Consider the following 23,297-nt stretch of genomic DNA (forward strand, 5'->3'; position numbering starts at 1 on the left):
TTACAGTAACAATCATTAACATAATAAATGGATATGTGGCACTAAAGCAGAATGTGGTACTGAAAATGTACAGCACTGAAAATGTACAGCACTCAATAGGACATGACTTAGACTTTGTACAAGGTTGTGGTACATCTGTAGAGAATTCTGTACATAGTACACCATCAAACACTAATGACAGATCATAGTGTTATGGAGTAACAGCACTAATACATACATAATATAGATGGGTATTCCTCTTGAGTCTTGAGCTTTCAATACTGCTATAGTTTTTGGCACCAGATTCATCTACTGATTCGCCTACATTCTAATGCATCATTAGCAGACAATCATGTTTTGACAAATAACCTTAATAGGGATTGTGATATTGGTGTGTCATGAGAGTGCCTTGATTAGGCATGCACCGGCAAAAACCAATTATTTATGACCAGTGGTTGCACTAATTATTAGCAAACCTTGCTTTGAGTAGATTTATCTGTTCCTTGCTGACAGTTTCATTAAGATTTATTAAGATGCTATAAAAGACAACTTGGTCATGACGAACTTGACTTGGCAACATCTAATAATTGAAGAAAAAATTATTTACAATCTGTTACTGCATGTTGACAAGACACTGTTGCTCTTCATAGATATCTTAATTCCAACACCATTCATGAAAAGAAACCATAAAGTGAAGACTTAGCTGCTATTTTTTTGTAATGAAATCACCAGCTGTGAGTACTTTATGGTAAATACACAATTGGACACGACCATGAATACCTTTTTTTACTGTACGATAGGGTTGTCTTGAAATTTTTATCTGCATGGTCTTGACTTTAACAGTACACTGGCAACAATTTGTTTTTGCTGTCACTTTTGTTGAGGTTGACTGATTATTTGTGGCACTGTAATGGTTTCTTTTGTTTTCAATAAATTGATAGTTCATTCACTGTACTCAAATAGATTTATCAAGTTGTGTAATTTACCAATCTCATGCATGTAGTATGTTTGTTTATATTTGTATAATTTATATCTAATCCAAAACAGCCAAGCTGTAAAAAAAGAGTGCGGCCCTGAGAAAGGCTATGGTGAAAAAAGATGTGAAATCCAAGGTGGCGGCCAAGAAATGGCTGTGATGGTAGGTTAATGGTAAAAATTTTAATAACGACAATTCAAGTGAATTTTGTGCCAAGACCAAGCAGCACCAAATTCACCTGAATTGTTGTTATTAAAATTTTTACCATTAACCTACCATCACAGCCATTTCTTGGCCGCCACCTTGGATTTCACATCTTTTTTCACCATAGCCTTTCTCAGGGCCGCACTCTTTTTTTACAGCTTGGCTGTTTTGGATTAGATTTCACTTCTTTTTGTATTTGTATACCCCAAAGCCAGCCTATGGCCGGCTTTAGGGCTTTTTAACCTGTCATTTTCTCTTTACTACAGGAAGAAGAAAAGATGAAGCAGGGTGATTTCTTTGTAGCTGACCTCTCTGCAAGGTGATCTTTCTAGCTGATCTCTCTACCGGATGACTTGTTTGTAGCTGAACTCTCTACAGGGTGATTTGTTTGTAGCTGAACTCTCTACAAGGTAATTTCTTCTAGCTGATCTTTCTACAGGGTGATTTGTTTGTAGCTGAATTTTCTACAGGGCGATTTGTTTGCAGCTAAACTGCTGAACTCTCTACAATGTAACTTCTTCTAGCTGAACTCTCTACGGGTGGCTTGTTTCTAGCTGAACTCTCTACAGGGTGATTTGTTTCTAGCTGAACTCTCTACAAGGTAACTTCTTCTAGCTGATCTTTCTACAGGGTGATTTGTTTGTAATGCTCTACAGGGCAATTTGTTTGCAGCTGAACTCTCTACATGGTAGTTACTTTGTAGCTGAATTCTCTACAATGTGACTTCTTCTAGCTGAACTCTCTACAGGGTGACTTGTTTCTAGCTGATCTCTCTACAGTGTAACTTGTTTATAGCTGAACTCTCTACAGGGTGATTTGTTTGTAACTGAATTCTCTACAAGGTAACTTCTTCTAGCTAATCTTTCTACAGGGTGATTTGTTTGTCTCTACAGGGCAATTAGTTTGCAGCTGAACTCTCTACATTGTAGTTTCTTTGTAGCTGAACTCTCTACAATGTAACTTCTTCTAGCTGAACTTTTTACAGGGTAACTTGTTTCTAGCTGAACTCTCTACAGGGTGATTTGTTTGTAGCTGAACTCTCTACAAGGTAACTTCTTCTAGATGATCTTTCTACAGGATGATTTGTTTGTAGCTGAATTCTCTAAAGGGCAATTTGTTTGCAGCTGAACTCTCTACATGGTAGTTTCTTTGTAGCTGAACTCTCTACAATGTAACTTCTTCTAGCTGAACTCTCTACAGGGTGACTTGTTTGTAGCTGAACCCTCTAGAGGGTGATTTGTTTGTAGCTGAACTCTGTACAAGGTAACTTCTTCTAGCTGATCTTTGTACAGGGTGATTTGTTTGTAGCTAAATTCTCTACAGGGCAATTTGTTTGCAGCTGAACTCTCTATATGGTAGTTTCTTTGTAGCTGAACTCTCTACAATGTAACTTCTTCTAGCTGAACTCTCTACAGGGTGACTTGTTTCTAGCTGATCTTTCTACAGGGTGACTTGTTTCTAGCTGAACTCTCTACAGGGTGACTTCTTCTAGCTGATCTTTCTACAAGGTGATTTGTCTGTAGCTGAATTCTCTACAGGGCAATTTGTTTGCTGCTGAACTCTCTACATGGTAGTTTCTTTGTAGCTGAACTCTCTACAATGTAACTTCTTCTAGCTGAACTCTCTACAGGGTGACTTGTTTGTAGCTGAACTCTCTACAAGGTAACTTCTTCTAGCTGATCTTTCTACAGGGTGATTTGTTTTGTAGCTGAATTCTCTACAGGGCGATTTGTTTGCTGATGAACTCTCTACATGGTAGTTTCTTTGTAGCTGAACTCTCTACAATGTAACTTCTTCTAGCTGAATTTTCTACAGGGTGACTTGTTTGTAGCTGAACCCTCTACAGGGTGACTTGTTTGTAGCTGAACTCTCTACAAGGTAACTTCTTCTAGCTGAACTCTCTACAGGGTGACTTGTTTCTAGCTGATCTCTCTACAGGGTGACTTGTTTGTAGCTGAACTCTCTACAGGGTGACTTGTTTCTAGCTGAATTCTCTACAAGGTAACTTCTTCTAGCTGATCTTCTATAGGGTGATTTGTTTGTAGCTGAATTCTCTACAGGGCGATTTGTTTGCTGCTGAACTCTCTACATGGTAGTTTCTTTGTAGCTGAACTCTCTACAATGTAACTTCTTCTAGCTGAACTCTCTACGGGTGACTTGTTTCTAGCTGATCTCTCTACAGGGTGGCTTGTTTCTAGCTGAACTCTCTATAGGGTGATTTGTTTGTAGCTGAATTCTCTACAAGGTAACGTCTTCTAGCTGATCTTTCTACAGGGTGATTTTTTTGTCTCTACAGGGAAATTTTTTGCAGCTGAACTCTCTACATGGTAATTTCTTTGTAGCTGAACTCTCTACAATGTAACCTTTTCTAGCTGAATTCTCTACAGGGTGACTTGTTTGTAGCTGAACCCTCTACAGGGTGATTTGTTTGTAGCTGAACTCTCTACAAGGTAACTTCTTCAAGCTGATCTTTCTACAATGTAACTTCTTCTAGCTGAACTCTCTACAGGGTGACTTGTTTGTAGCTGAATTCTCTACAGGGTGATTTGTTTGTAGCTGAACTCTCTACAAGGTAACTTCTTCTAGCTGATCTTTCTACAGGGTGGTTTGTTTGTAGCTGAATTCTCTACAGGGCGATTTGTTTGCAGCTGAACTCTCTACATGGCAGTTTCTTTGTAGCTGAACTCTCTACAATGTAACTTCTTCTAGCTGAACTCTCTACAGGGTGACTTGTTTCTAGCTGATCTCTGTACAGGGTGACTTGTTCCTAGCTGAACTCTCTACAGGTGATTTGTTTGCATCTAAACTCTCTTACATGGTGGTTTCTTTGTAGCTTAACTCTCTACAAAGTGACTTCTTCTAGCTGATCTATCTACAGGATGACTTGTTTCTAACTGAACTCTCTACAGTGTTATCTGTTCATAGCGGAACTTTCTACTGGGTGATTTGTTTGCAGCTAAACTCTTTGCATGATTGTTTTTTTGTAATTGAACTCTCTACAATGTGACTTCTTCTAGCTGATCTCTCTACAGGATGACTTGTTTCTAACTGAACTCTCTATAGTGTTATCTGTTCATGCGGAACTTTCTACTGGGTGATTTATTTGCAGCTAAACTCTTTGCATGATTGTTTCTTTGTAACTGAACTCTCTACAAGGTAACTTCTTCTAGCTGATCTCTCTACAGGGCAATTTGTTTGTAGCTGAATTCTCTACAGGGTGATTTATTTGAGCTGAACTCTCTACATGATGGCTTCTTTGTAGCTGAACTCTCTATTAGGTACCTTCTTCTAGCTGATCTGACTACAGGGTGACTTGTTTGTAGCTGAATTCCCTACAGAATAACTTGCAATGTAATATAACTGTGTAAATTATACATGCAGCTGAATGCTTTATTAGGGTGACTGTTATATTAGAGTATCTCGATCTCGCATTTGCTGCACGTAGTTTCCTTTCGAATCATAACTCAGTGATTTGTAATCCGATTCTTCTGTACTACTGCAAGAACTTTCTATGATGATTATTCCAGCTACATACTGATTTTCAGCTAGTTGCTCTAAGCGGTTTGCCTGGTAGACACGAAAACTAATAGTTTTTTTATTCATAAAAATCGATCGCGTAATTTTGACACAGGTTGGGTTTTGTGTCATATCTCCATGGTCTTTAACCCGATTCTTTTCAAACTACAAAAAGGCACTCCTACGATGGTTGCTCCATCTACATATCAATTTTCAACTGATTCCTCCAAGGGGTTTACCCTGTAGGCGTGACAGACCTTCGACCTTCTTTTACGCAAATAATCAGTAATAACTCCGTGAATGTTCATCGGATTCCTACCACAGTTGGTACGGAGATCCGTCTTAATGAGCCCTTTAAGTGTGCCAAATTTCAGCCCAATCCGAGCACGCATTCGTGTTTTATGGCGAATTTTGCGAAGTGTGCGAAATGAAGATGATGAAGAAGAAAAAAACGAAGAAATTAAAACGAAATTTTGTTCGCTCGTATCTCGGAAATGGCTGGAGCGATTGTCTTCAAATTTGGTATGAAGACTCCCCTAACTGGGCGACACGTCTCTAGCAAATTTGGTTCCAATCGGATAAGGGATCACAGAGCTACATAGGTGTGAAAATTGCGTTTTCTTTCTTCCTGTTAATATACTCACGGTATGGCGCGCCGGCTTCTTGGGCCGCACGACACACTATCGTGTGTCTTGATGATCAAGTGCTGAATCAAATATAGTTTGTGTGTCAGTATGTACACGCATGAAAGTGAAAGTGTTTCTGTTCTGCAACAGTTATTATACAGTTATACAACAGGCATGAGTGCTCTGCCTGATATAAATGCATGAGCCTGAGGGCCGTTAGGCCCTCAGGCGAGTGCGTTTATACAGGCAGAGCACAAGTCCACGTTGTATAACTGTTATGTACCACTCACCTAATAGGTGGAAAGATCCAATGCTGCAGCTACATTTCTTAAATAAGGTAGAATGCCGATATTGATTGTTGAGCTCTAAAACTAACAACGTTGTTACGTATCAAGCATGGCCTTGACCATACAATCATACAGTATGTATTCTTTTACTACAATTCCAAATAGTCCAGAATGGATAGCTATGTACATATGTACTACAGCAGAATTAAAAATATTTGCAGCAGACGCTACTGTACTTTTGCACACATATTTGTGTATAGCTATCTAAACGTATATCTGATTATGAGCATTGACTATCCACTTATACCCAGCAACATAAATTTAATGCTACCAAGAGTGTATACAGTATTATGAATTCTTGATTTAATTGAACATTGTACCCCTCTGGCCAGTAATAATACATCATTCTCTGATATACACTTGGGTAAGCAATTCATCTGCATGTGTGGAATAAGAGTGATAATTATCATGTTTACAATAATGCTAATGCATGTTCAGTATATGCACAACTGTTTATTGACATAGTAAAAGTACATGACTAGTGTGTCTGGAAAGAAACCTTTCACAACTGTGTATGCATATATTATTTTATTTTGAACCTTAATCTGATAATATAATATTACTTATATATGATGCAGTGCAAAATAATTTATTTAATCAGTGTAACAAGTAAATGTATGGGTTTTCTGACTGTTCTCAAAACAGTTCCTGAGTTGAAACTTCTATGAGTAAACTACGTCAAGCTGATCGGTGTGTTAAAAGTGCAAAGTGATAACATTTTTTCACATTTTGTGTCTACTGAGATTGTCACTTTGGAAGCTTACAATGACTGCACTGAAGCACTTCATTCTCCAACATCAAAAGCAAAATGGATTATATATAGACACAATTTTAAGCCATCTCGAGGCAGGATATTATGCTACATTTCATAAGATACTGCTGAAAATGAAAGAATATGGTGACCTGGTGTGTGTAAAATGTTTTCGAGTGAACTTGAAAAGGGCCTCACTGATTTGAAAAAGATTGCTTTATTAGGTATGGATATATGCAGTCCAGGGGCGTAGGAGGGGGGGGTTCCCGGGGGGTTCAGGAACCCCCCCTGTAAAATTTTGACTTCTGCAAGCAGGATCCTAACACACCATTTAGTGTGGCAGGACAAAATGAGTGAGTAATATAGTGTAATGGCAATTGATAAAGCTTGCATTCATCTCTCAAGGAAGGATTTACAGAGGTAACATGAGCCTTAGGCCTGTTAAAAAGATCGATATACTCTAATAAAGCAGTCAGGTATATACTCTAATAGAACAGTCAGGTTTATATTCTAATAGAGCAGTCAGGTATACTCTAATAGAACATGCATGTATAAATATATCCATGTCCATATGAAGTTTTTCAGACATTCTAACATTAAATGCAAAACTTAGCATGACCTTATACTGCTATAACTTTGGTATGCAGTGTTTAAAGATATAGAGCTCCAGTAATTTATCACTTGTGTTATGCAAAATGAATTCATGCTATGCATATTTGTATAGTTATATTGCTTTGATTGTACATTTGTATCAGTGGATTCATGGCTCTTATACCACAGTGAGATAACTATCACTTACAGATTACTATGTGTCTCTATGTGTTATGCTGTCTGTTTCCACTAGGTGGCTTTATCTAGTACTACCTTCATCGCGGGGAACTTATATGGATCACAATTAATGTACTTTTTGCATACAATATAGCAATTTGCTGAGTTTTGATTCATTAAAATATTGAAAGTCTCTCAGCGGCTCCGGGCTGTGCCCCCAGACCCCTGCTTCTGGTAACTCAATGCTGGTGCTGGAACCCCCCTTCAAAAAATCCTGGCTACGCCCCTGTGCACTGTACAATATATTGCTTAGACATGCATGGATATTTCAGATAATATGATGACAAAGAGTAATGATGCTGACACAGCTGATTTTACTTCACTCAAGCATCACAATGCTTTTATTAAGTAAATGAAAGTTATGACCCGGCTGCTTGAGAAGGTAAAATTTTCCACTATTAGGCAAGCATGCATATTCTACATCACAAGTCCTGACATTTTACAATATTCCAGTGAAGAAGAATTTGTTCATAAGGTATAGCCATGTCAAAAGAACTAGATGATCTTACTTCGGTTCTCAGCTGTTTCGGCTATTTAAACTGGTTTGATACATGTCTGCTAAAAGCAATGGTTGATGCTACAGATATCAGTGAAACTAAAGAAACTCTGGAAAAAATATGAGGAACACACATCTAAAATAAAATTGAGCGAAACCTTTGAAATGTTTCCAACTGTTGATTTATTTCCATCTAGCAAATACAATACTGTGGTTAAGAAGTTTGACAAAAGTCTAAGTGATTTGACTGATGGAGATATTAGGAAGTTTCAATATCAGCTTGAAAAACTAGCCAAAACTGCAGATATTAAAATGTCTAAAATTAAAACAGGCTGTGTAGCGATTCTGTGGTTAGTTCCAAAGGAGCATATTGGCCAAGCGTACAATTCTGTACTGGCTAATTTCCATCAGTTTGATACATTCATGTACCTCAAGTTTGGGAGTTTTCCTGCCATCTTTTCACCAAGATATGCACAGTCCAAAGAAATTGCTGCAGGTATAAAGTTGGCATAAAATTTCTGCTCTTTTATGCATATTTGTGTGTAAGTGCTTGCAAATGCAGTATGTGATTATGCAAAAGTTTATGCGCTATACTAAAAATTATAATACTGTATGTGAGTAAGCCTGAGTCAAAATTTTGCCCAAAATTTCTACTTCTTATGTTCTTCAGTGTCTTATTGTGTGCTCCTAGGTTATCAGCATTTCTTATGCTTTATTAGAGTATTTCTCTACAAAGTGACTGTTCTAATAGAGAGTGTCGATCCTAGGAGCTATGTACAATGCATTTGAGCTAGTGCTCTATTAGAGAGTATCAATGTATTTTCATGGAATTAAGCTCCATAGTTTGAAATATCCACATACACAATATGTTAGTGTTATGTTAGCATAGCACTCCAGCTTATTATGCTTTTATTATGTTGGCATATTTGACGCAGGCCTATATGTGACCGGATTTGACAAAACCAGGCTTCCACACACATCCAGATTTGCGACTTTGAAGAACCATAACTCAATTTGGGAGTTAGCTATCACTTTCAAATTATGAACAGTTATTGCACCATGCAGTAAAAGAATTTTGTGAAAATTGTAGATCAATAGCATATTTGGTGGCCAAGCTACAACTGGTTAAAGTTGAAGAATTGGATGTGTGTGGAAGCCTGGTTTTGTCAAATCCGGTCACATATGTGAAATTGGGTGGTGCCATATCTGTAATATTGTACATATATTTGTACTCACTCAATATAACCTTCCGCTCTTAGGCTAACTGAAAATATATTAATTTTGTTATTGTTTCTAATAGCATTCCAACCTAATCATTGTCACCACAAAATGAATGGATTAATTGATCACATACTCTACCGCATTGATAATGCTACCCAAGCTTCACTCTCATGGGTGATGACAAGGTGATCATTTCAGGTGCACCTACTGGTTTGCAGAGAAACTGGTTACTACTACAGTGTGTTATCTCATTATCATTACTGACATTTTGTCAGCTAGTGCAGCAAAGTCAGCCAGAAGTTTTTCAACAGCTTATTACAGGTATGTAAATTAAATTTAGACTTGCAGTGGTGTCATAAATTAACTTCATTGAGCTATTCCTGGGTTGTCACTGACTGCTGATAACAGGATACAACTTGTTTCTGATATACCTGACTGAAGTCAGTTTTCCTACTACGAATCACTACTTTGACCCATTAGTGGTGTACACTGAGTTTCTCTATCTCATTGATAAAGTGAGGAAACTGCTACAGTCATGTGATCCAGAAGTGTTGATGGAAACATGTAGAAATCTGATGGCTAGTGATGTACACAAAATCAATCTCTTCTCTGATGAGTATGTGGAGAAATTGAGCAGATATACCAGTGTTCAGTCACTGGTGTGGGAGTTGACCTCCTACTCAACATGGAGTGATCACTCAGTTCTTAGAATGTTGGCTGGTTGTAGTGAGAAAGCCACCAAGCTGCTGGATGGATTTGAATCCAAATTAGATCCATTCCTACCAATCAAATGTTATGGGACACCTTTGTATTTGTTCTCCAGTGCAGTACCCACTGAGAATAGTGTATACACAATGCTTGCTGTCAGGTTGGCTAATTGCCCTGAGCAACCTTCTCTCCAGTTTGTATACAACACTCGAACTCTGCTAATGGACAAGTGTGACATCACACAACATTGCTTTTAGCTACTGGCAGTGAGGAACGACCCTACTGTAATCTACTGGATCATACCAAAGTGTGTAATAAACATTGCTGGCTTGCATTTGAAAGAGATGGAAAGTAAAACATGTATTAATGAAAAGGGGATAATGGAAGTGTTAATATACCAACTAGCTAAAGATGGTGTGACAGAACACCAGCCTATATTTACTGCTGCTGACAAAAGGGTAAGCAAACCAGCTTATATATACATATGTGATCAGTTTTCCATGTATCAAAATGTCTTAAATTTAAGATTCCATGTACCTATAGGTCTAGGACAAAGTATAACTACTAAACCCTCTCTGGTCCCCTTGCATCTTTAGGACAATATTATAGCTACTCTATAAACAGATTGGGAAGTGGAGACTCATACTCAGCATAGGAAATCACTGGACAATCAGATTATGAAACTATTGGGCAAGGAAGGTTGAATACTTTGTGTCAAAGTCAATATACTCTATTAGAGCAGTCACATACTCTGATAGAACATTCAACTGGCTATATAATTTTCTCAGTCATTGTATTGTAAAAATTTTGATAGTACTATAACACTACAACACTTGAGTAGTGCTGGGGCTGCTGGGCTATTGAAAATTTAGCAAAGATTTTATTTTCTGGAAACACAGCCATTTTGGTGAACCACAGTTATTGTTCCAATGAGAAATTCTTAATGTAGTCACATCTAGCATTAAAATTAAGAAAATAATTACCAAATAAGTAATTCTAAACGTAAAGCTTGGAATCAGATTTTTTAGTCCATATAGTTATCATACCTGCCAGCAACTCTACTGAAATCAATGGTGAGCACCTAATGTATTTGTTTATTAATTTTTACTCCTTTAAATATTTGTATAATTATGCTAGTGCAATTGCAATAGTAGTGGGGTGCATATCTAGGTGTGCTGATGTCCACTATAAGTAACTGGATAATATATTTAATGCTGAATAATTAATTCACCTGAAGAGATTAACTACATTAATTTTGTCTGTAGTATGAATTGAGGAATATGTGACCCTTCGTGTAGAGCATAATCTATCATTATGTGTTGATAGAGAATTTATTGCCCCATTCAGTTTTGGATGAAGGTGTTTACTCCAAGAATTTTTAGCCATTAAATATAAGCTAAATAGCTGTACTTTTCTACTAGTGAGTACATGACTGTTCTATTAGAGTACCACAATGTATGATGTACACTTGTTCAAATGCTGTAATACTATGCAAATTTTCTTAAAAAGAGAGTACTTGGCTCTCTCCCCCAGAGTTAGATCTACCCTTGAGCTTCACTTGAGCAATTATTTTTGCTACAAAACATGGGATGGCATGGCCAATTATTGTAAACAGCAAGTACCTCAATAAAGCAGTCATCAGTCTGATAAATTGTAATGGTATTGTAACAGAACAGTTATAATTCACAAGTGTTTACACACCAAAGTAATTAAAATTAAATAGGGATCCATGCAATAGCATTAGCAAAAGTGATTTTGTAATACCACAACTATGTATAATATACTTTAGCATTGAAAATTTATCAGGAGCTCATAAGCACTGCAAGCACCGCAAGGCCGCGCAAAGGAGCGTAACACTCAGGATATAGCTCTGTTTCATCTTTGTGAAAAATGCCTTTGCAGCCACATGTTCTTATAGAGAGAGCAGTAATTGCCTAGGCTGTGCCTGGTTATGTTAACAGGTGCTAGCAGTTAATATGCAGCCATAGATTTATCAGTAATACTGGTAGGGTAGTAAAAGAATGATTCAACAAGTTTCTGTTCTTGTTCTCTACAACACAGAGAGCTTACGAAATGGTTACTTAATAGTTTATTGTTAAGAATTGTTCCAGCTCTTTAGTTTACAAATAGCACACAAGCACTTAGACTCATCATGACTTCCTTTGAAAAACCAATATCATAACAGCTTGGATGGGATGATGCAATAAACCACTGAGTAGCAGTGAATATACGTAGGATGAATGCCCCATATGGACTTGAGGTTACTTGAGGTTTAAGTAGTTATTCAAATGTTGGAACCACTAATATCACGTTCTTTCGAACCTTCGGCACTTATAAACTCGGCACCTTCAGTGCTTATAAGCTCCTGGTATAATACAAGCTGAATTAGAAATTTTTTTTCCAAAGTATATAGCTATAGTGCATAATCATGTCTCTTGTTCCACGAATAATTCTTTAGTGCAAAGATCCATACTTCATTGTTGAGTTACATCTACTATCTATGTATGGTATGTAATTGTGTACTGTTCATCAATACAGATAGCACCTCCAGGTGGAATATCATATGGCGAATCTCAGGCTGACGATGCTATCATGAAGCATGTATGAGTAGTCATAATGTATACAACTGTATACGTACATACTTAACTACATGTATGTATTCTTCTTAAGGTGTATAAGCAACGGGATTATCTCAAAAAAGGAGCTTGAAAGGAGCAAACAACATGGTGAAGAGTTTCGTGTATCTGCTGAAAAACTGGATCAAATGAACAAGGAATTACTGAAAAAAAATCACACAATGAAAGAAGAGACTGAGAAAGAGATTGCTGAAAAACTTATCACTTTACAAAAGAAACTTACCAATCATAGAAAGGACTTTGAAAGTGCTATAAGCAGTGAAGTATGTTATGGTTGTCTTTTGTTAAATGTGATCATTTTTATCACAGGCCATTATTTCTGACATGGCTAAACTAGAGTGTGAAGATACCAAAGGCTCCTCAATTACTGTAATGGAGAGCATGCAAGCATTAGAAAATGATATAGATGGTTTAGAGGTGTGTATGAACATGTAATGTTGTACTTAGTAATTCTTATCACCTTAGAACCTTTCTCAACACCTTAAGCATAGTGGGATAGAACAAAGCCAGCAGAAACAAGTTTGAAAACATATAGTTGTATTACTATTATAATGATAGAATAGGAAGACTTTTATTATTTGAACGAGCCAGTGCAGGAGGTATAATGTGTGCATTTTGCTCATAGGAAAAGTTACAACTCCAGGAAGATAACAATGAATTGCATCTACAGTTGAGATTAAAAGATGATGAATTGAAAAGGTTCAAAGAAAATATCAGAATGCTTTCAACAAAGCTTGCAGAAAGTAAAAAAGCTCAAATGGCAGTTGATGGTGACGATACAGTATGTTGCAATGTTATGCATATAAATCCACTGTAAAGTTATAGCATGCAGAATTGAGAGTAATGCTAAATTACTTCTACTGTTAATTGGACTTATAGTACCTTACACTAAGATCAGACAAGTGCAACTGCTTACTCTATCCATGAAAAAAAGAAATCATCTCAAGACTGCAAAATTACTTCTTTTACACAGCTACTCAAAATGCAATAACTCACACTGCCAATCACATATGCCCCTATGCTCTTGCAAGGATGTGCCATAGCTTTGAATTCTAGCTAAATTTAATTATTCCAAATTGAAATGTATGAGCACGTCTCATTCCAATAACTTATAATTAATTTTGAAAGGGTATATAAGACACGGTTTATTAAAATGGGTACTACTTGTTTAATCCTTGTTTCAGGTTACCTTTCAAGTAATGGTTTTATAAAATCAACCTATACTAATAAAGCAGTCAGGTATTTTAATTAATCCAAACATTCACACAATTGCAAGGAACTGGGAGTGGCTTGAAATGCAATGATATTCCTTCAGAAATACAGTGTATGCTAACTTTATTACAAAGGTCTTTGCGTTTCTTTGTTTACATACTATATACTGTCATAATGATTTTCCTATAAAATGGGCTACATATTTATGAGATATCTGGGGGAAAGTGTGTGTATGTGCATATGCTTGTTTGTATGCATGACTGCTCTATTAGAGTATTTCAATCTCATGCAAAAATTTTGTGTAAGAAATTTTCATATAAATTTGCATACGAAGATTATTTTACAGGAAAAAAAATTCAAATTACAGTATAAAACAATTGCATTATGCTACTGGACACACATTACTGTCAATAATGTGCGTTCAGTGGCATAATTTACTGAAACAGTTATGTTTATTTATTAGTATAACAAAATTTTATATGTGTAATTTGTTTATGGATGTACAAGTGCAAGGCTTTAATTTATTTGACCATGCTTCTCGACACCGCTAAACAATCAGAACATGCTGACACACCATCGCCATTAACAATCAGAGCACATCATGACCACATCCCTTAAAGATCTAGCTGCAATCAGCTGTAGATTTTTGCTGTAGAATACTAGACATGGAAAACCATGCCCCTTAATCTATTATAGCTTACTCAACAAGGGATCAAGATACTTTAATAAAGCAGTCACAGCCATATGTGTATAACATAGTTATGCTATACCAAAATAGAATAAAAGTACAATTAATTATTAATTGAAAAATGAAGTAGGCTGTAGGGTTTCAGCAATAAAAAGTAGTGAGAATGAATGATGGTAGCTATTATGGCATAGCTATGTGGGAAAATCCCTATTTGAAAGTAATGGATGGTAGTAATATGACAATGTAGGGATTTTCCCACATAGCTATTTTGTAATGGCTACTGCGCTTCATTTCAAACTTTTACATGCACTAGCACACTTTTTACATACCCATTCACTTGTTGCCAGGTGCAGCATTGTTTAGTGTTGTACACTGTAAATTCAAATGGGTACAAATGGCCCAAATTTTTGGGTTGTTTTACCTGCAATTCAAATGACCGATTTTTTGGTAGTAATGACCCAAGGATGTACTTGGTTATTTTAACTTTGTAAGATATAGTTATATTACCCAGATGCCCTAAAGTCTCTTCAACCTCTAGCCAAGTGTTTGAAATAACCTTACCATCATGGTTATTTTAACCATCTGTGGTAAAATTAACTCACGTCACAAAATATTTGTTTATTTGTTTGTTTACATTAATTAACAAGTCAGTCATCATTAGTAATAACATACATTAATCTATGTGTGACACATATTCGCAATAGTTGTTACGTACTGCATCTTAATACTTTAAACATACCTGATCTTATAGAAGTTTCAGATTGTATGTAAAACCTATGTTCTCCATGTTCACTTTTGATTGTGGGATGTAACACAAATATTATAACGGCTAGTGTACTGTAAATTTAACCATGTAGCTGGTCATCTAATCTGTGCCATAGTAGACTTGACCATACACACTGAAATTACCCAAATATGTTATTTCAACATCCTAAGTGAACAGTTATATTGACCTACCCTAGTTATTTTGACCAATTTAGTCCAAAAGCCTACCCTAGTTATAACCACTTTTATAGATAGTCATTTTAACAAAAAAAATTTGTAGGTTAAATTTACCATTGGAGGTTGAATTGATCCATTTGAATTTACTGTGTATCGTGTAACACATGTAGTAATACTTTAGCAACTGAAGAGTGCCAAAGAATCTACTTCCATTGGTGACCTTTTAACAGTTAACATACAATGGAAGAAGAGAGCTTCAGCTCCTGTGGGTCATTCAGCTAATACTGCAGTGTTCCTTAATGGGAAGATATATGTAGGCAGAGGAGACCAAGAGTATCTACAACCTCTCTATCAGATAAATGCTCACAACATTGACAAAAATTCAAGGAGTTCTCCTATTAACACTCAGTACTATTACTTTGCCATGCCATCTCTAAACAACAGTTTGATCATTGCTGGGGGAATTGATCATAGAGGGGATCCCACTAATCAGATATTTACATTAAACAATAACCTGTTGAAGGAGTACACTAAAATGAAATTGTCAAGGGGTTATGCTTCAGCTGTTGGTGATCAAGGAATGTTGTTTATAGCTGGAGGAAGAGTTTATCTAGAGGTGTTCAGTTCTACAGAATTGTTTGACAGTAAAACAGGATAATGGTATGTTTGTGAAAACTTACCACAACCACACTATTGGTTGCAGTCTGTTGTTGTGAACAATGCAGTTTATCTTCTGGGAGGATTTGATGAAGACTGTAATTATTCGCAAAGTGTATTTTCTGCACGTTTGGATACTTTGTTGAGCCAGAAGTTTGAATGGAATACTTTGAAGCCTACCCCATGAGTTCGTTCAGCTCCTGCTGCTGTGTTTGGTGAGCATGTGCCGATATTTGGAGGAGTTAAACCAACACTATTGAGATGTAATGTGTACACTACAAATGTTTATATGCTCAATAAGGCTAGTTGTAATTGGGACTTAGTCGATCATATGCCATCAATAAGAGATGGGCCATCTGCTGTTAGTATCGCAGAAGATAAAATATTTGTACTTGGTGGAGTCCATGACAAAGATGAAAATTATGAACCAATATACACACAGATACTGTATGGATGGGTTTCTGTACATGACTTGCAGTAAACTATATAACTTTGCATATTGTACACAGGTTACCACTACATAACATAATAATAGCTTGGTCAGTGTGTATGTAATATTCCCTGTATAAACATCTGAAAGTGCAAACATTAATTAACACTTAATATTTCAGCATCTATATTTCCATAAGTTTTCTCTACAGCTGGATGGAAGTGGTTGTCTATACTACTGGATCATTAACCTCTTAGCACAAGTTAGATGTCTAATCAAAAACAGCCAAGCTGTAAAAAAAGATGCGGCCCCCAAAAAGGCCATGGTGAAAAAAGATGTGAAATCCAAGGTGGCGGCCAAGAAATGGCTGTGATGGTAGGTTAATGGTAAAATTTTAATAACGACAATTCAGGTGAATTTGGTGCCAAGACCAAGCGGCACAAAATTCACCTGAATTGTCGTTATTAAAATTTTTACCATTAACCTACCATCACAGCCATTTCTTGGCCGCCACCTTGGATTTCACATCTTTTTTCACCATGGCCTTTTTGGGGGCCGCACCTTTTTTTACAGCTTGGCTGTTTTTGATTAGATATCACTTCTTTTTGTATTTGTATACTGCAAAGCCGGCCAATGGCTGGCTTTGGGGTTTTTTTAACCCATGTGTTTTTTTTCTTTACCACAGGAAGAAGAAAAGAACTTAAAGAAGATTTTTTATACTTCAATTATTTTTGATTTTATTAGTAATTATACAAATTATATATGTATATTTATTACATGCCCATTATTCCCCACAGGATATTATTTTGCAGCTGATCTCTCTACTGGGTGACTTGAAATGTAGCTGAACTATCTATAAGGTGACCTCTTCTAGCTGGGTGATTTGTTTCTAGATGAACTCTCTACAGGTGATTTGTTTGCAGCTAAACTCTCTACATGGTGGTTTCTTTGTAGCTGAACTCTCTACAAGGTGACTTCTTCTAGCTGAACTTTCTACAGGGTGATCTTTTTTGTAGCTGATCTCTCTACAGGGTGATTTGTTTGCAGCTGAACTGTCTACATGATGGTTTCTTTGTAGCTGAACTCTCTACAAGGTGACCTCTTCTAGCTGATCTCTCTACAGGGTGATTTGTTTCTAGCTGAACTCTCTACAGGTGATTTGTTTGCAGCTAAACTCTCTACATGGTGGTTTCTTTGTAGCTGAACTCTCTACATGATGGTTTCTTTGTAGCTGAACTCTCTACAAGGTAACTTCTTCTAGCTGAACCCTCTACAGGGCGATTTGTTGTAGTTGAATTCTCTACAGGGTGATTTATTTGAGGCTGAACTCTCTACATGGCAGTTTCTTTGTAACTGAACACTCTACAAGGTGACTTCTTCTAACTGATCTTTCTACAGGGTGAATTGTTTGTAGCTGAACTATCTACAAGGTAACTTCTTCTAGCTGATCTCTCTACAGGGTGATTTGTTTGTATAGATGAACTATCTACAAGGTAACTTCTTCTAGCTGATCTCTCTACAGGGTGATTTGTTTGCAGCTGAACTCTTTACATGATGGTTTCTTTGTAGCTGAACTCTCTACAAGGTGACTTCTTCTAGCTGAACTCTCTACAGGGTGATTTCTTTGTAGCTGAACTCTCTACAAGGTGACTTCTTCTAGCTGATCCCTCTACAGGGCGATTTGTTTGTAGCTGAACTCCCAACAAGTGATTTATTTGCAGCTGACCTCTTTATGTGGTGGTTTCTTTGTAGCTGAACTCACTACAAGATGACCTCTTCTAGCTGATCTCTCTCCAGGGTGATGTGTTTCTAGCTGAACTCTCTACTGGTGATTTGTTGAAGTTAAACTCTCTACGTAGTGGTTTCTTTGTAGCTGAACTCTTTACAAGGTGACTTCTTCTAGCTGAACTCTCTACAAGGTGACCTCTTCTAGCTGATCCTTCTACAGGGCGATTTGTTTGTAGCTGAACTCCCAACAAGTGATTTCTTTGTAGCTGAACTCTCTACAAGGTGACCTCTTCTAGCTGATCCTTCTACAGGGCGATTTGTTTGTAGTTGAATTCTCTACATGGTGATTTGTTTGAGGCTGAACTCTCTACATGGCGGTTTTTTTGTAGCTGAACTCTCTACAAGGTGACCTCTTCTAGCTGAACTCTCTACAGGGTGATTTGTTTCTAGCTGAACTCTCTACAGGTTATTTGTTTGCAGCTAATCTCTCTACATGGTGGTTTCTTTGTCTCTCAGACTCTACATGATGGTTTCTTTGTAGCTGAACTCTCTACAAGGTGATTTGTTTGCAGCTGAACTCTCTACATGATGGTTTCTTTGTAGCTGGAATCTCTACAAGGTAACCTCTTCTAGCTGAACTCTCTACAAGGTGATTTCTTTGTAGCTGAACTGTCTACATGATGGTTTCTTTGTAGCTGAACTCTCTACAAGGTGACCTCTTCTAGCTGATCCTTCTACAGGGCGATTTGTTTGTAGCTGAACTCCCAACAAGTGATTTCTTTGTAGCTGAACTCTCTACAAGGTGACCTCTTCTAGCTGATCCTTCTACAGGGCGATTTGTTTGTAGTTGAATTCTCTACACTGTGATTTGTTTGAGGCTGAACTCTCCACATGATGGTTTCTTTGTAGCTGAACTCTCTACAAGGTGATTTGTTTGCAGCTGAACTCTCTACATGATGGTTTCTTTGTAGTTGGACTCTCTACAAGGTACCCTCTTCTAGCTAATCTCTCTACAGGGTGATCTTTTTGTAGCTGAACGCTCTACAGGGTGATTTGTTTGCAGCTGAACTCTCTACATGATGGTTTCTTTGTAGCTGGACTCTCTACAAGGTAACCTCTTCTAGCTGAACTCTCTACAAGGTGATTTCTTTGTAGCTGAACTCTCTACATGATGGTTTCTTTGTAGCTGAACTCTCTACAAGGTGACCTCTTCTAGCTGATCCTTCTACAGGGCGATTTGTTTGTAGTTGAATTCTCTACACGGTGATTTGTTTGAGGCTGAACTCTCCACATGATGGTTTCTTTGTAGCTGAACTCTCTACAAGGTGATTTGTTTGCAGCTGAACTCTCTACATGATGGTTTCTTTGTAGCTGGACTCTCTACAAGGTAACCTCTTCTAGCTGATCTCTCTACAGAGTGATTTTTTTGTATCTGAACGCTCTACAGGGTGATTTGTTTGCAGCTGAACTCTCTACATGATGGTTTCTTTGTAGCTGAACTCTCTACAAGGTGCCCTCTTCTAGCTGATCTCTCTACAGGGTGACCTTTTTATAGCTGAACGCTCTACAGGGTGATTTGTTTGCAACTGAACTCTCTACATGATGGTTTCTTTGTAGCTGAACTCTCTACAAGGTGACCTCTTCTAGCTGATCTCTCAACAGGGTGGTCTTTTTGTAGCTGAACTCTCTACAGGGTGATTTGTTTGCAGCTGAACTCTCTACATGATGGTTTCTTTGTAGCTGAACTCTCTACAAGGTGACTTGTTTCTAGCTGATCCCTCTACAAGGTGACTTCCTCGAGCTGATCTCTCTACAGGTTGATTTGTTTGTCTCTACAGGGTGATTTGTTTGCAGCTGAACCCTCTACAGGGTGATTTGTTTGTAGCTGAACTCTCTACAGGATGGTTTCCTTGTTACTGAACTTTCTACAAGGCAACTTTTTTCTAGCTGATCTCTCTATACGGTGACTTGTATCTAGCTGAACTATCTACAGGATGATCTGTTCATATATAGTTGAACTCTCTACAGGTTAATTTGTTTGTAGCTGAAATCTCTTGTTTCAAACTGATCTCACTGTAGCATAACTTTTTTGTAGCTGAACTCTCTACAGAGTGATTTTTTTGTAGCTGAACTGTATATAGGGTGATTTGTTTTTACCTGAACTTTCTACAGGGTGATTTGTTTATAGCTGAATGCTCTGCAGGGTGATTTGTTTGTAGTTGATCTCTCTACAGGGTTTCTTTGCAGCTGAGTTCTCTACTAGGTGACTTCTTCTAGCTGAACTCTCTCTTGTTTCTAGCTGATCTCCCTACAGAGTAACTTGTTTGTATAGCTGAACTCTTTACAGAGTAGTATTTTGGTTGCTGAACTCTCTACACGGTGACTTGTTTGTAGCAAAATTCTTTACAGAGTGACTTGTTGGTAGCTGAATTCTCTACAGAGTGACTTACTTGCAGCTGAATTCTCTACAGAGTGACTTACTTGTAGCTGAGCACTGTGTAAACTATAAAGTGACTTGTCTGTAGCTGAACTTTCTTAGGTTTACTTGTTTGCAGGTGATCTCTATAGGGTAACTTGTTTTTATAGATGAACTCTTTACAGGGTAGTTTCTTTGTAGCTGAACTCTCTCCACAGTGACTTGTTTGTAGCTGAATTCTCCAGAGAGTGTAGCCGAACTCTCTACAGGGTGCATGACTTGTTTATAGCTGAACTCACTTCAGTGTGACTTGTAATGTTCTGGATCACTACAGCGATATATTTGTAGCTGAACTCTCTATAGGGTGACTTGATTCTTGCTGAACTGTCTATAAGATTAACTGTTTGCAGCTGAACTCCCTACAGAATAACCCGTAATGTAATAGAATTCTATAATGGAGTAAATAAATTAGCTGAATGCTCTATTAGGGTGACTGTTCTATTAGAGTATCTCGATCTCGCATTTGCTACACAGAGTTGGCTTTCGAATCATAACTCAGTGGTTTGTATTCCAATTCTTCTATACTACTGCAAGGACTTTCAATGAAGATTGTTCCAGCAATACACCGATTTTCAGCTCATTGCTCTAAGCGGTTTGCCTAGTAGGCGTGAAAACTAATACTTTTTTATTCCTAAAAATCGATCGCGTAATTGTGACACAGGTTGGGTTTTGTGTCATATCTCCATGGTCTTTATCTCGATTCCTTTCAAACCACCAAAAGGCACTCCTACGATGGTTACTCCATCTACATAGCAATTTTCAACTTATTCCATGAAGCGGTTTACCCTGTAGGCGTGACAACAAATCGATCTTGTTTTATGCGAATAATCGGTAATAACTCCTGAATCATTCATCGGATTTGCACCAAATTTGATGCTAGGATTCGCCTTTGGACTCCCCTTCTGTGTGCCAAATTTCAAGGCGATCGGAGTACGAGTTTGCGTTTTATAGCAATTTTTGCAAGTGTGCGAAAAGACGAAGAAGAAAAAAAAAACGAAGAAAAACAAACTAAACTTTGGCTACTCGTATCTCGGAAATGGCTTGAGTGATTTCCATCAAATTTGGAATGTAGACTTCCCTAGCTGGCGGAAAACTCTGCAGCAAATTTGGTTCCAATCGGATAAGGTATCACCGAGATACAAATGTGTGAAAATGACGTTTTCTTTCTTCCTGTCAATATACTCACGGTGTGGCGCGCCGGATTCTTTTTTTTTTTTTTTAATTTTTTTTTACCCGGGCTTGATGGACTGCCCTTGCCTACCACCCCCAGCACATAAATGGCCTGTGCTGGACAAACCGGGACTTTCTTAGTCCACGGCAAACTGAGACTCTGCCCGAATCAGCTCCACAATTGGGGGAGTCTTAACATAGTGACCGATGGATGAGCGGGCTCCGCGGATGCATTGTATGGAGGACCGCAAGAGAGAAAAAGATAGACAGCACCTTAACCACCCCATGACAACAGAGTAATCATCGCCCCACTTGTTTGAAAGTTGATGAGCCAAGCGTTGATAAAAAACAGAAGCCTCATGAGCCAGACCACCAGAGGCAGACATTACCAGGGGGGTAAAAGAGGCATGCTCCTCCTCACGAATTCTCTGAGCATACGCACGTTTCTTAATGTTCTCGTGCCTCCGATAACAGGAGGCCAGTGATGAGGACGCATTAGAAGCAGCCAGAGGGTTGAACACCCGCACATCCACAAAACATCTTTCACTTCTTCCACCCCAAAAACCATTCATGGCGATGTCAAGACGGGCACCATCTTTGATATTGGCAGAAGCAGGGTAGTCCTGCTGTGAAACCGGCTGGAGTTCTGGTTCAACAGCTACCTGAGAGCATACTTCAGTCAACAGGGTAGCAGTTAGATCTCTGATCTCATTGTGTCGGATAGAAGGTAAGCCACCCTTGGGACAGGATAAAGCATGCTCCACTGAAAAGGAAGTCCCACATGCACAGTGAGCAGGAGTCCGCTGAGGAGACCACCCATAACGTAGTGCCACGGCATCGTGAAACGCGGACTTATGCAGTGCAAAGCCATGTTCCTGTAGGGGCCGGGTGGTAAGCCAGTTGGAGGCCCCTTTGGCTGAGGCTAGATCTAAAGCGCGTTGAGAGGAGGGATCTAAGTGGGTACGCAAACTGGAAGATCTATCCGAATAGTTGGAAGATTTGGAATTGCGGATTGCGGACTTGCGAGATAGCTGTTCTGTTTTAACAATAGCCGAATTGATACCCCGGTCCAGAATGAATTGTGAAAGAGGCTCAGCAATGTGATACGAGGCTGAATACTCCTCAGCTGCAATAAGAGTTGGGTTTATGATACCCAAACCACCATATCGAGGTGGAAGGGCAAATAATTTACGGATTGTGTCATTTGGTGGAGAGCAACCCATCAAAGTAGGGATAAGTACCAGCCGGATGTTGTCCTCAAGGGGTTGTAAAGCCTCTGATATGTTTGGAGTAGTGCGACAAAGGTAGAGCCAATGGCTTGACAAGCCATGAGTGAGAGCGGAATAAGCAGCATGCGGCTGAACTTGTGCGAACTTGGGCCGCACGACACATTATCGTGTGTCTTGATATACAACTTCTTATGGTGACCACAACTAAATATAGCTAAGGTGTACTTTATGACCTCATTATAATAACACCATCGCCTCATTATAGTGACCAGGTCAAGTAGGTTCCAAAAAAGCTATGTTGTACCATAGTAGCTATGGTGCACCATACATCGCTCCTACGTGCTTTCCATTGTGGCTAGTACAACATATTCCAAATTAAATAAGAAAACATAATTTTGGGGTACAGTGCACGAAGGAATTTTACACTTGTGTAGGAACATGCATGGTTTCTACATGTGTAGAGCTTTATTGAGAATT

This window comes from Dysidea avara, chromosome 5, assembly GCF_963678975.1.
Source record: "Dysidea avara chromosome 5, odDysAvar1.4, whole genome shotgun sequence".
Lineage (NCBI taxonomy): Eukaryota > Metazoa > Porifera > Demospongiae > Dictyoceratida > Dysideidae > Dysidea > Dysidea avara.